General features: G+C 40.2%; 2 long non-coding RNA genes across 2 annotated transcripts; both read right to left on the reverse strand.

Moving 5' to 3' along the window:
• On the reverse strand, positions 1 to 5,169 carry LOC109616114. The gene is made up of 3 exons (XR_004576181.1): positions 5,128 to 5,169; positions 196 to 431; positions 1 to 53 (listed from the first exon to the last, which is right to left on the reverse strand). It is a non-coding gene; the product is annotated as an uncharacterized LOC109616114 (long non-coding RNA).
• A 5,539-nt stretch (positions 5,170 to 10,708) lies between these two features.
• On the reverse strand, positions 10,709 to 12,791 carry LOC117594894. Its single transcript, XR_004576183.1, has 3 exons — positions 12,746 to 12,791; positions 11,946 to 12,023; positions 10,709 to 10,808 (listed from the first exon to the last, which is right to left on the reverse strand). It is a non-coding gene; the product is annotated as an uncharacterized LOC117594894 (long non-coding RNA).
• Positions 12,792 to 13,137: the final 346 nt, after the last annotated feature.

Raw genomic sequence — 13,137 nt, forward strand, 5'->3', positions numbered from 1 at the left:
GGTCAGCTTCTTTGATTCTGACCACTCTTTAGGACTCACATCCACCTGAACAACTGAATAAAGTGGATAATAAACAGAGTAAACTACAGTCTTCAGAACTGGCATTCATTGTTAAATTAATCACCCTTTAAAAGGCATTCTCAAGTAATTCATCATGATACACAGTTGTCACAAACACTTTTAGTTCAGTATTACCGGTGACAGTCAGAGTTGTTCCAGGGAGACTATGACCCCATTCAAAGTTGTATGTTTTAAAAGTGAAGCGATATTCAGCTGAGTCCTCCTCTCTCAGACCTGTGATTCTCAGGGTGAAGGGACCTCTGTATCTACTACTCTCTTGGTCAGGATACTCCACCCGACCTGCATACCCTGGGTCTGTGGTTAGGTCCTCAGGGATCAACTTATCCCTCCACCTACCACTCTGTTTAGGACTAAACCACAGTGATGATGTGACATAATAATTAGCAACAAAAGTACAGAATATGTTCACTGATGACCCCTTCAAGACACAGATTCTCCTCTGGTTGTAAATCACTCTGCTGCAGTCCTGACCCTGAACACCTGAAAAACAGTGGCATAACAAGAGGACAATGTCATAATTATTTCTATATATGCTTAAGTTTTCAAAATAAATGAGGAAGCTAACACAGAGGTTATAACATGTTAACACAATACATTTATCACAATCACACCTCAACACCATCGCCTACCAGCAGCACCTCAAGACCTTTTTTATACAGTTATATAGATTTCTATTATGCTGCTGTATTATATAGGCTAGTTGAAAACAATGTCAGTAGGAGAGTTAATGAATCACATACTAATATACTTTAGTTACTTATTTTACGGTTAATGTTACTTTTCTGATATCAATGGACAAATAGTTAGGTCTGGAAATATCTGGACACTGACACATTTTTCATGATTTTAGCTCTTTACACCACCACAATGAATTTGAAATGAAACAACCGAGATGCATTGGAAGTGCAGACGTTCAGCTCAAATTCAACACTAGCATTAGGGCTAACCAAATACCACTGATAGGACGAGGGAAAGAAGAAACTTTGCTATCTCCACATCTGATAATCCAGATACTACCTTTATTGCGGACGACATAACCAAGCATATCAGAATGGCAAAGACTGAATTCCTAACCATGGATGACACATCGGTCAGAGAGCTAACAGAAATGTTGCCAGTTATTCTCTCTACACATCCAAGCAACATGCAGATTATTATCCACACAGGGTCTTTAGGCATTCTACAAAGGAATCCTGAAAAAAGATTTTTCTATGCTACTGGTGAAAATAAACAACTTTCAACAACATGTTTTCATCTCAGGCCCCATTCCAACCTTGGGGAAAGGAATTGAATCTTTTAGCAGACTCCTTGGGCTGAATACGTGGCTGGCATCGGCATGCCTCAACCACGGGATAAGGTTTTTTGACAATTTCAATATTTTTTGGAACTGTAAAGACCGCTTTAGATCTGATGAGGTTCATCGAAACATCATGGGATGCCGGCTGCTTGGTGCTAACATACGTCACACTCTTGGAATGCCATTCTCAAACAAGATAAGCATGAAGGACAGTACTCATAGGCAGAGTAGTCTTAATCTTAATCTGTAACACTTCAACCAACTAGTCCAGGAACCCCTATTATATATATTAAGCTGGCTTTACTTAATATCAGATCTCATACCAACAAATCATTCTTGGTAAATGACAGCATAATATCCTACAACCTAGATTTTATGTTTTTTCACTGAAACGTGGCTAACAGAAGATGGTAGTGCTGTTATTCTTAACGAGACAGCACCCGAAGAATGTGGCTATATGAATACCCCCAAAATGTTGTTTTTAATCATTAACAGATATTCTGCAAATATTATTGATGATTTTGCTGAACTACTTTCTGTTATATCAGTTGATTATAACTTGTTTATTATTACAGGGGATTTAAACATCCACATAGATAATAGTACAGACAATAATGCCAAATAACTTTTTCCACTACTTGACACTTTTGATCTCAATCAACATTTGACAGAGCGTACACACACTCAAGGCCATATTCTAGATCTGGTTATCTCTAAAGGTCTCAATATTTCCTCTGTCATGATTAAAGACTTGGCCCTGTCTGATCATTTCTGTGTCTTTTTTGATTCACTTATCACCCCAAATGTTCCAGTAAACTCTGTTTCTGTTAATGAGAGTACCAATGCTCAGTTTATGGAAGCTATACCTATCTCTCCAACAATAAGTGCTGAATCAGTTGATGTTCTCTGGGATAATTTTAACGCCAAAATATTGAATGTCATGGATCGTGTTGCACCTGTAAAAGTAAAGAAAACTATAAGCAAACAGAAAACACCATGGGGGACCACCATGATGGTAAGCACCCTGTAAAGAGAATGTAGGAAAGCGGAACGTAAGTGTAGGAAAACTAAACTTAAAATCCACTATGACATCTATAAACAAAGCCTTGGTGGCTTCAACATTAAGTAACACAGGGACAGACAGCAACATTTATCAGGAATGATCAACAAGAATAACAACACTACCCGCACTGTATTTGTCAAGCTTACAAACCCCCTAAAGCAGATAGCATCAGAACTCATGTCCACTGTGAAATGTAATGAATTTGCGTGTTTTTTAGTGAAAAAATTATAAGTATTAGACGGAACATCAGAACTACACAGTCTAACAAGGACTCTGTACCGTCACCATGACCACCAAGACATAACTTGGTTATTACGTCGCATTTAAATACAATTGATCAAAAATCCCTAGAAGAAACAGTTCGACATCTTAAAGCTTCCACTTGCTGTCTCGACACACTGCCATCAGACTTTTCTATATCAATGGACCTACACCAAATAGTTAATAGCTCTCTGCAATCAAGCATTTTCCCATGTCTCTCAAAACAGCTGCCATTAAGCCCCTATTAAAAAAGAGAACACTGGATGCATCTATAATGAACAACTATAGACCTTTATCAAATCTCCCTTTTATAGCCAAGATCTCTGAGAAGGTTGTCTTCAATCAATTCAGTAATTTTGTGACCTCAAGCGGCATCTTAGACAAATTTCAGTCAGGTTTCTGACCTCACCACTGTACTGAAACGGCCCTGATTAAAGTTTTAAATGATATACAGCTGAATACGGATTCTGATAAAATAACAGGTCTGGTTCTATTAGATTTCAGTGCAGCATTTGAACCCGTAGATCATAGAACATTTATAGATAGGCTGGAAACTTGGGTAGGACTCTCCGGGACAGTCCTTGATTAGTTCAGATCTTATTAAAAGATTACTGGAGTTACTTTGTCACCATTGGTAATCATGAATCTGATAGGGTGGCTATGACATGCAGAGTTCCACAGGGATCAGTTTTCGGACCGCTTCTGTTCAATCTCTATATGCTACCTCTGGGCCAAATTCTACAGAACAAAAACATTAACTACCACAGCTATGCCGATGATACTCAAATATACATGGCTCTCAAACCATATGACAACAGCTCAATAAACTCTCTGTGTCACCAGGGATAAAATGCGTAATCTTGGTGTTCTGATAGACTCAGACCTCACATTTAACAGTCATATCAAAGCGGTCACCAAAACAGCATTCTATCATCTAAAAAATCAAAGGCTTGGTGTCCCAAAAAGACCAAGAGAAGCTCATCCCTGCTTTTATCTCTAGTAGGGTTGACTACTGTAATGGCCTCTTAACTGGACTCCCGAAAAAGACTGTAAAACAGGTGCAGCTCGTTCAGAATGCTGCTGCTAGAATTTTAACCAGGACAAAGAGAACAGAGCACATCACTCCTGTTCTTAAATCTTTGCATTGACTCCCCCACCTTGGGCAATACTGACCATCTTTCACTAATTCTACTCCCCAAGTATTTACCCCTCATTGAACAGGTGAAACCACGTGTGAGAACGTTCAAAGTATGGCCAGAGGGGTCAGACTCACTTCTACAGCACCAGTTTCAACACACAGACTGGAGTTTGTTTGCCATTCAGGCCAACATTGACTCCCATACGGACATTGATACATATGCTTCTTCCGTTCTGGATTTCATCAACATCCGCATCAACAATGTCACTACTCATAATCTAATAAAGACCTTCCCCAACCAGAAGCCTTGGATGAAAAGAGAGGTCCGAAAACTGCAAAAGGCACGCAATGCTTCTTTCAGATCTCCGAGGACCTCTCCTGGACCTTCTACACCTCAGCCCTGGTCAAAAAGGCACAATACTATACTATAATTTTTGAGGAGGCTGAAGAAGGCACTACTGTTTTCCAAGATCCTTGTGAACCTTTACCGATGCACAATAGAGCATTCTGACTAACTCCGCCACAGTGTGGTTTGGTGGATGCTCCGTGGCTGATCGGAAGGTCCTGCTATGGGTGTTGAAAACCATCCAGCACATCACTGGTGCCCAGCTCCCAGCCATCGTGGACCTCCAGTGCCAGCATTGTCTGCACAGGGCGCGCTGCATCATCAAGGACCCTTCACATCCATGTCAAAAACTGGTTTGCCCTCCTACCATCATGTTAGGCAGAACAGGTCTCTTCGCTCCCATACCAGCAGGCTCAGGAACAGCTTCTTTCCAACTACTGTAACCCCGCTGAAGTCTGTGATCCAACACTAACCACACCCACCTGCCCTCAACTTAGTACAGCCCTTCAGGGACGTTTTCAGTTGTTACGTGTACGTGTCTACCTCTGGAACCTCATTGTGGTTATTCCTGTATTTCAGTTGCACCTTCAATTTGCCTTCATTGCACATATAGAATTGTCATTTGTACTGGCATTTGCAATCATTGCACATCTATACATCCCACTTGTAACATACATAATACTTAATACTTGTAAAAGTTCTGCCCTCTTCTAATTGCAATTCTGGTTGGATGCTAATTGCATTTCGTTGTACTGTGCTTGTACTTGGTGAATTACAGTAAAGCTGAATCTAATCTTATCTGCCACCACTGTATCTGACTCCCCTTTATCTGACTCTCCTGTATCTGACTTCCTTGTGTCTTGACTCCCTTGTGTCTTGACTCCCCTGTATCTGACTCTCCTGTATCTGACTCAGTGTTCCAGTATTAAACAAACACTCACACACTGTAGGAGAGTGGAGATCCTCATGACCTTTAACAGAACAGGAGTAACTGTCTCCATTGTTTCTGGAGACTGGGTCTTTGTACTGGGGGGAGGAGCTCTCATCTGTTTGTTGTCCGTTCTTGTACCAGATGTAGGTGGGGTTTGGGTTACTAAGTGGAGGACAGTGTCTACAGGTCAGTGTCTTCTTATCTCCACCAGTCACCTCCAATTGAAAACCTGGAGAATTAACAACATACTTTAACTCTGCAACATGTCATCACTAAATTATCATTAGAAAACATATTTCATACAGACTTTAAAAAATCGATTTGTTACTAAATGCCCATTTTAGAAATATTTATCATATCAAATATACCTGGAAAAGACAGGGCGACTCCAGTTTGGCCAATCCATTTCCCTCCAGGCTGATCTGTAATAAATCCGAACCCGTACTTAGTTGAGTCAGTCTCTCTCAGGTCTGTGATTATCAGGGTGTGTCTGTTCTTCTCATCACTACGGTACGTCACACGACCTCTGTAGTCTGGGTCATCCAACACATTCACATAATCTTTTTCAGTGAACCAGAAGATTGATGTGACTTTATGACCACTTGGATACTTGTAGGTGCAGCTCAGCTCCACTGTTGACCCCTTCAAGACACAGATCCTCTGAGTGGAGTAGGTCACACCCCAGTCATCCTGACCCAGTACCACTGAAACACAGTCACACAACACAATGGAGTTAGAAAGAAACCAAGTTAAAATAGGTAGCTGCTTCCCTGGTTGGTCTACTGGAGAATTGGGTGGAATTCTGATATACTAAAATAAACAAGAAACAAGGCAAGCCTAGTTCAGCTGGCCCTCAATAAAAAGAGGTCACCATTGTTGCCCTCCTGTGATTGAAACCAAGGTCACCCATGTGACAGGTGACATGTCTTTAACCACTATGTCACCGAGCAACACATTTGCTGGCTGTCAGCATAGACTCTTGACATTACACAAATTAACATCACACCAAATTGGAATATTTCGTTAGACACCATTAATCATTGTGGTAAACTGAGTAACGTTTCTTATGAAGTTTACCTCAACCACAAATAGCATCTATTAACTTTATGGCTTTTGCCACTGGCATTTTTAACAGCTTATTAGCCATTCGTGAAATGGCTAATAATCGTGTAGCCAGCAAAGTGTTTTTTCTGCCCTGAACGCTATGACATAATTTGAATTACATTTTGGGCTGCCTATAACATAGCTTCTGAAGGTTTTAGCCAGTGAAGTTTTTGTCTGTCCTCAACAAATCCTCTTTTGCCACTGGCCGTTCTAACAGCTAATTAGCCATTTGTGAATGACATAGATACATTATCTATCAATATAGGTGACGATATGTTACTTTTTGTCAAGTGAAAAGACGAAAGAATCGTGTATCTGACCAAAGTCCGTCAGCATGTCAGTAAGAGACATTCGCTCTTTGAAGCTCTGCTTTCACACATTGGGTCTCAATGAACATTGTATAATATGTTGAGAACAAAGTGATGTAACTACGGTCAATGGGTCTCCTCCCAGACCTGGATCAGGGCATCAGTGAGCTTCCGGACAGTCTGTGGTGCTACTTGGCAGCATTGGATGCACCAATACATAACATCCCAATGGTTCTCAATTGGATTCATGAGGGCCAGTCAATGGCATCAATGCCTTCGTCATCCAGGAACTGCCGGGCATTGTCCTGCATCAAAAGGAACCCAGAGCCCACTCCACCAGCGTTAGGTCTGACGATGGGTCAGAGGATTTCTTCCTGGTACCTAACAGCAGTCAGGGTACCGTTGGCTAGCATGTGGAGGTCTGTGAGGCCCTCTAAGGATATGCCTCCCCAGACCATCCCTAACCCACCGCCAAACCAGTCATGCTGGATAATGCTGCAGGCAGAATAACATTCACCACAGCATCTCCAGATTCTTTCACGTCTGTCACATGTGCTCAGTGTGAATCCTGCTCTGCTCTGTGAAGAGAATGGGGCACCAATGGCGGACCTGCCAATTCTGGTGTTCTCTGGCGAATGCCAATCGAGATGCACAGTGCTGAGCGGTGCGTACAGGTCCCACTAGAGAACAGATTCCCTCATGGAGTCTGTTTCTGACAGTTTTTGTCTATCCTCAACAAATCCTCTTTTGCCAGGTACCCTGACTGCTGTCAGAAACATGCACACTAGGAGCCCAGGAGGTCATTTTGTAGGACTCTGGCAGTGCTCCTCCTGTTCCTCCTGACACAAAGGAGCAGATACCGGTCCTGCTGCTGGGTTAATGCCCTTTCTATGGCCCTATCCAGCTCTCCTTGTGTAATGGCCCGTCTCCTGGTATTTCCTCCATGCCCTTGAGACTGTACTGGGAGACACAGCAAACCTTCTTGCGATGGCACGTATGGATGTGCCATCCTGGTGGAGCTGGACTGTCTTTAGGGTGCAGGTACCACCTCATGCTACCAGTAGTGACAAGGACACTAGCAAAACACAAAACTAGAGAAGAATCAATCAGGAAGGATGAGGAGAGAACAATTGTCAGTGGCCACCACCTGCAAAACCATTCCCTTTTTGGGGGTTGTCTTGGTGTCGCCTCTCCAGTGCACCTGTTGTCACTTTCATTTGCCTCAAAACAGGTGACATTGATTCACAATCGCTTTTGCTTCTTAACTGGACAGATTGATATCCCTGAAGATTAAATTGACTTGGTGTTATACTGTGATGATTACATGTTCCTTTAATTTTGGAGTAGTGTATGTTGTTGAAACTAGAGTGTATTTTGAAAGTGCTATCCTTTAGGTTGTTGATGGGATGGGTGTTTTGACAGTCAGTGCCATGATGTGACGACATTGACAATAATGCAGAGTTGTCTTGCCCACTGGAGTACCACTCTGAAGGCCATTTTGGAGAAAAAAAGAAACTGAGAAGGCAGAAGTTATGTTTAGACACTTAACACAATTTTAAATGATCTCATCAGATCCTGTGGTCTGGTGGTAAAAGTCCTGTCACTGACAAACTCAACATTTAGACCCCAGTTCCCCTCTTACCTTTCCTCAGATTACATGACGCCACCATTTTCTTGAACCTGTCATCTTTAGCTATACTTTATAGTATAGTGGGCTTTGCCAAGGGAATTCCAATATATTAATGGATATTTATTGTGTTTGACAACTTTATAGCGAATAAATAGATAATATCATTTTGTTTATAAATGTGATTATTTTCAAATAATTTTAAGAAAGATGCAGTCATTATATTCTTCTGAATTAATTCATGAAACAATAATGGCTTATACTTTTAAAACCCTCCAAGAATTACGATTAAATCAGAGGAATATAATGACTACATTATACAATCTTGACATTTTGGCCTCTCAAATGCTCATCCTTTGTAGTAGAAGAAAATGCTTTATATTGTGGGATTCAACAGACCCTCAACTACATGAATGGTGAATTGAACACACATTTTGTAAGACTCTTACATGAAAACAAATGTGAAATAGACCGAAATAATTTAAATGTGTTTTGTTTTTTATACTGACAAGGAAAGGTAAAATATAAAAGTTGACAATTATACTTTACATTTGGATACCCCCAGGGGATCAGAATAACTGCAAGTTGTTTGGTTTAGAAAATATAAAATAATAAAATGAACATGGCTTTTTATTATTACTCTCGTCCGCATCCATTTTTTTTCTCAAAAACTCTCAAACATTTTCTCAAAATCTCTCAAAATGCCCATATGGGGTCCCTTCATCAGTTCTATTAATTTGTACTTACAAAAGCCACCACTAGATGGCAGTCCTCCCTTATTTTTGCCGGACTGTGTAAGCGGAGCAAGCCTAGAAGAGTGAATGTCTCTTACTGAGTGAGTGACTGACTGACTGAGATGCCCACTATAAAACAACAGGTCCTGTTTTCAACACCAGTCACAGTCAAAACACAAGGCAAAAACCTTGCTGCTTAAAACTTTCTGTAGCTACGTAATTGTACACTCTTCTGTAGCTAAAATTAATCTTTTCTGGTGGATATTTGGATTTGTTCAGGATAGACAAACACTCTCGTCTTTTCACTTGACGAAAAAGTAAGTTATCGCCACCTATTTTGATACCACTATATATTGATCCTGTATGTCATTCACGAATGGCTAATAAGCTTTTAAAACGGACAGTGGCAAAAACCAGACAGTTCATAAATGCTATTTGTGTTGGAGGTAAACTTAATAAGAAATGTTACTCAGTTTGACACCATCCTCAATGGAGTCTAGCTATATATTCAAACTGCGTGATGTTACTGCGTGACAAAAATATACTGTATAATGTCAGGAGGCTATACCAACAGCAAATGTATTGCTTTGTGGTGTAGTGGAAAAGAGACAGCCTCTGACATAGGAGGTGCGAGAACACCTCCAGGGAAGGTAATAGCCATCTTCTCTTTTTATTGCGGGCCGGCTGAACTTGACATGCCTGGTTTCTTTTTTTAAATGTTTTATGGGGTGCCTTGAATAGGGGGTGCCTTTATTTCCTACATGTGCCATATCTGGAAACAGTGGAGATTGGACCAGGGATGTGTCCAGGCTTCCTCTGTAAGGTTATAACCACAGGTGACACAGGATAATGTCCAGTCTTCCTTTGGATGATGATGTCATAGATGACCATGTTGTTTACAGGGTCTAAATCTTATTTCCATGGTGACTCAGGATCAAACCTGACCTGTTTCCATTCACTAACTATTAGGATGATGATGTCATAGATGACCTTGTTGTTTACAGGGTCTACATTTGATTTCCATGTTTAACACTGTATTTGTTAAGAATAAACATTAAGGGTTGTTAGAATGTTAAAGGGGGGAGTGTTATGTTATTACTAGAGTGTTGTACTTCTGATTGGTCAAACCCTCTGAGAACTGGGATTTTCAAGTCCGCCTGTCACTATCTCGACCTTTTGGATTCTCAAATGGTCATCCTTTATATTAGAAGGGCGTTCTATATATTCTGGGATTCTGCAGACTCTCAGCTACATGGAGGTTGTATTGAAAGAGACACTTACATGTGTAATAATGTAATAATGTGACATTTTAAAACGGAAGTTCACATTTTTTCACATGTTTTCAGTTTTACATTACATTTGGATATCCCCAGGGGGTCCTACAAGTTGTTTGGTTTAGAAAATATAAAATAATAAAATGAACATGGCATTTGTTTTTTGACTTTCTTCCACATCCCTTTTTTCTCAAAACCCCTTAAAATGCCCATAATTATGTTATACTGTACTTACACAATCCACCACTAGATGGCAGTCCTCCCTTATTGTCTTGCTTAGGGGGTGCCTTTATTTCCTTTGGAATTCCCTATATGTAGCGTATCTGTAAGCAGTGGAGATTTGAACAGGGATGTGTCCAGTCTTCTTTTGGATGGTTACATCCTCAGGAGACACCCCACACAACTCAGCCACAAGCTGCTCCACAAAGGCCTTGTGGGTGATGAGGCTGTTGGTTGACATGTTTTGATTCTTCTGGAAGTCCTTGTATATTATCCACACATTTGTCATGCCAATGTCTATAAATTATAAGAACAGGGTCCTGTGTACATATCCTGTTCCTGTGGTGCACTGTGCAGTATTGGATCAGCTAGTCCCATAAGTCCACACCCACCATATGTTTGATGTATTCAACAATGCCCAAATCCTAACAACACACAACGGGATCATAAAGGGAATAAACAACAAATAGCAACGTAAAGAACATTGTAAACTTTTTATCTGGGCACTCAAAGACGACCATAGGCGGCTGAAAGTTCAATAACAGTACGCTACAGTAAACATCCACAATCGACTTCAATCTCCATAATTTAGAGGAAATAACTCTAAATAGCACAGATTATTGCTATATTAAGGTTCTTACTACATCGTATTTTCAGAAATGTTAATTGCATTTGTGTTTCATGAAATATTAAATATTCACGCAAAGCACGTCTTGTGATTCAAATGAGCGCTTTCACAAATACTATGGTATCGCCGCGCGCACATTTTTCCCGAAAGGCTAGTTAAACCGAGTATTTTCAAAGGGTGGCTAGGTTGACCGCAGTTAAGCAGAGCATGTTGACCTCTTACTGACTGTCTGACTGACTGACTCGACTACCCCTTGTTAAATAGCGTAGTCGTTGGAGACGCGAACCTCCAACTAATATGCCCCGCATTCAAATGTCGTCACAGCAAATTGTGCATTAAGATTTGCCCATATAGATAAAATCTTCAGTGGCTAAAACCTCCGGGGTTTTGTGAACTCCATTGTGGGGTTTATGATTTACGGAAGTACCCAAGTAAGATGGTGTTATTTGCAGCAGAATGTCCTGTTTCACGCGTGAAAAAAAGAAGCGTCTAACTTCTACCGATCCAGAGTAATGAATACAAATACGCAGCAAATAGTTTTTTCAGTGAATTGCCAGGATTTGTTTATGAAATGTGAACACTGTTTGCAGGTGGACTTCTGAATATCTGGCCACAGATTGATCAGGAAACCACAGTTTGATCATTTTGTGATGCTCTGTTGACATGACTATTATTCTATTATTCTATTTGTCAGTGACACATACAGTGCTTCAATGTCATAATGACTACATTATATCCATACATTAGACAATGAGGCCACAAGAAGTCGCTAGAGCCCATTGAGGCAGAAAAAAATGCATTTTATTGTGCTTAAAAAAACATTTTATGTTTTTGAACAAAATGTTGAGAATTGGACGGAAACTACTGGAGGAGATCATCCTGCATCTTAGAATCACTTGCATTGAATCTAATTAAATTATGAAACAGAACATACCTGTCAAAGACCAGAGGAAAGCCATCAACACACTTCCTGTTGATCTCAAGGACATTGTTGTATCTCCGTCCCTGTTGTCTTAGAAACATAGACAACAACTCAGTATATAACTGGTGAATAAATACACCTGATACATTGAAGTGTAAATTATAGATGGATTACAGGACCACTGCAATGAAAACCTAACTAGGCTTTACTGTAGACTATAGACTGACCACCAAGTTCTAGTTAAACCTAAATACTGGGCAGCAGAACCAATTACAGCTCCTATCCACACGATATAAAGCCAGTTGACAGCTATAATTATATAGCCAGTGGTCACAAAAATATATCACACATTGATCCAAGAAATGGGGGGGCGGAATGTAAAGGTGACTTGATAACCCAAGTTTGACCCACATTCAAACCCAAACTGGTAAAAGTAAGGTTCAGTAAAAAATATAAAAAAGTCAAGTTTGTTGCCTAGCACCAGGAATGAACATGTGACTCTTGGGGTCAGACCCATCCATCATCCCCTAACAGAAGGCCTGGTTAGATGTTAGTTTATTACAAGACTTATGTGCATTATGGGGATCCAGACAGATGGGATATTTGAGGTAACTGTAGTGTGTCCTCTGGGATCCTACTATAGATCAGCCCTCCTACTCTGAGATCCTTTACACATACTGACCATCATCTGACAACCAAAACACAACTTAAAGTATTAAAGAAAAGAAAAAGGAAACTTTACCCTCAATTGATTAACTTTAAAAATTAATAACCAAAATACAAATCAACAAGATATCACTAAGTGTACTTACAGAGTGAAGTAAAGGGGGAGGTCTTGTAAGTCAAACTGACTGTAAGTGAATGGAAACTGACTGGAACTGTGAGATCTGTAGTTGATATTTATAATAAGGAGTCAATGTACAAAAAGGAGATGAACTGTCAGTTCCTTCCTGTTTATGACATCAACATTCATTACAAACAGACCATCTTGTCAGAAAATAATTACATCTAAAAAGTCTACGTGGAACACACAATCTAATAGTTTGTGTTTATTGTAGAAGTAGGTGTACATGAATGTAGTCTCTTCATATGACGTCCTCTGTAGTATAACGGCACCAATATACTTTTATACTGTCTGGGTCTTCAACTGTGTCTTAATTTCTACACACAAACAAACATTTGTTTATAACCATTCTTGTTGGAA

Source organism: Esox lucius, chromosome 9, assembly GCF_011004845.1.
Source record: "Esox lucius isolate fEsoLuc1 chromosome 9, fEsoLuc1.pri, whole genome shotgun sequence".
Lineage (NCBI taxonomy): Eukaryota > Metazoa > Chordata > Actinopteri > Esociformes > Esocidae > Esox > Esox lucius.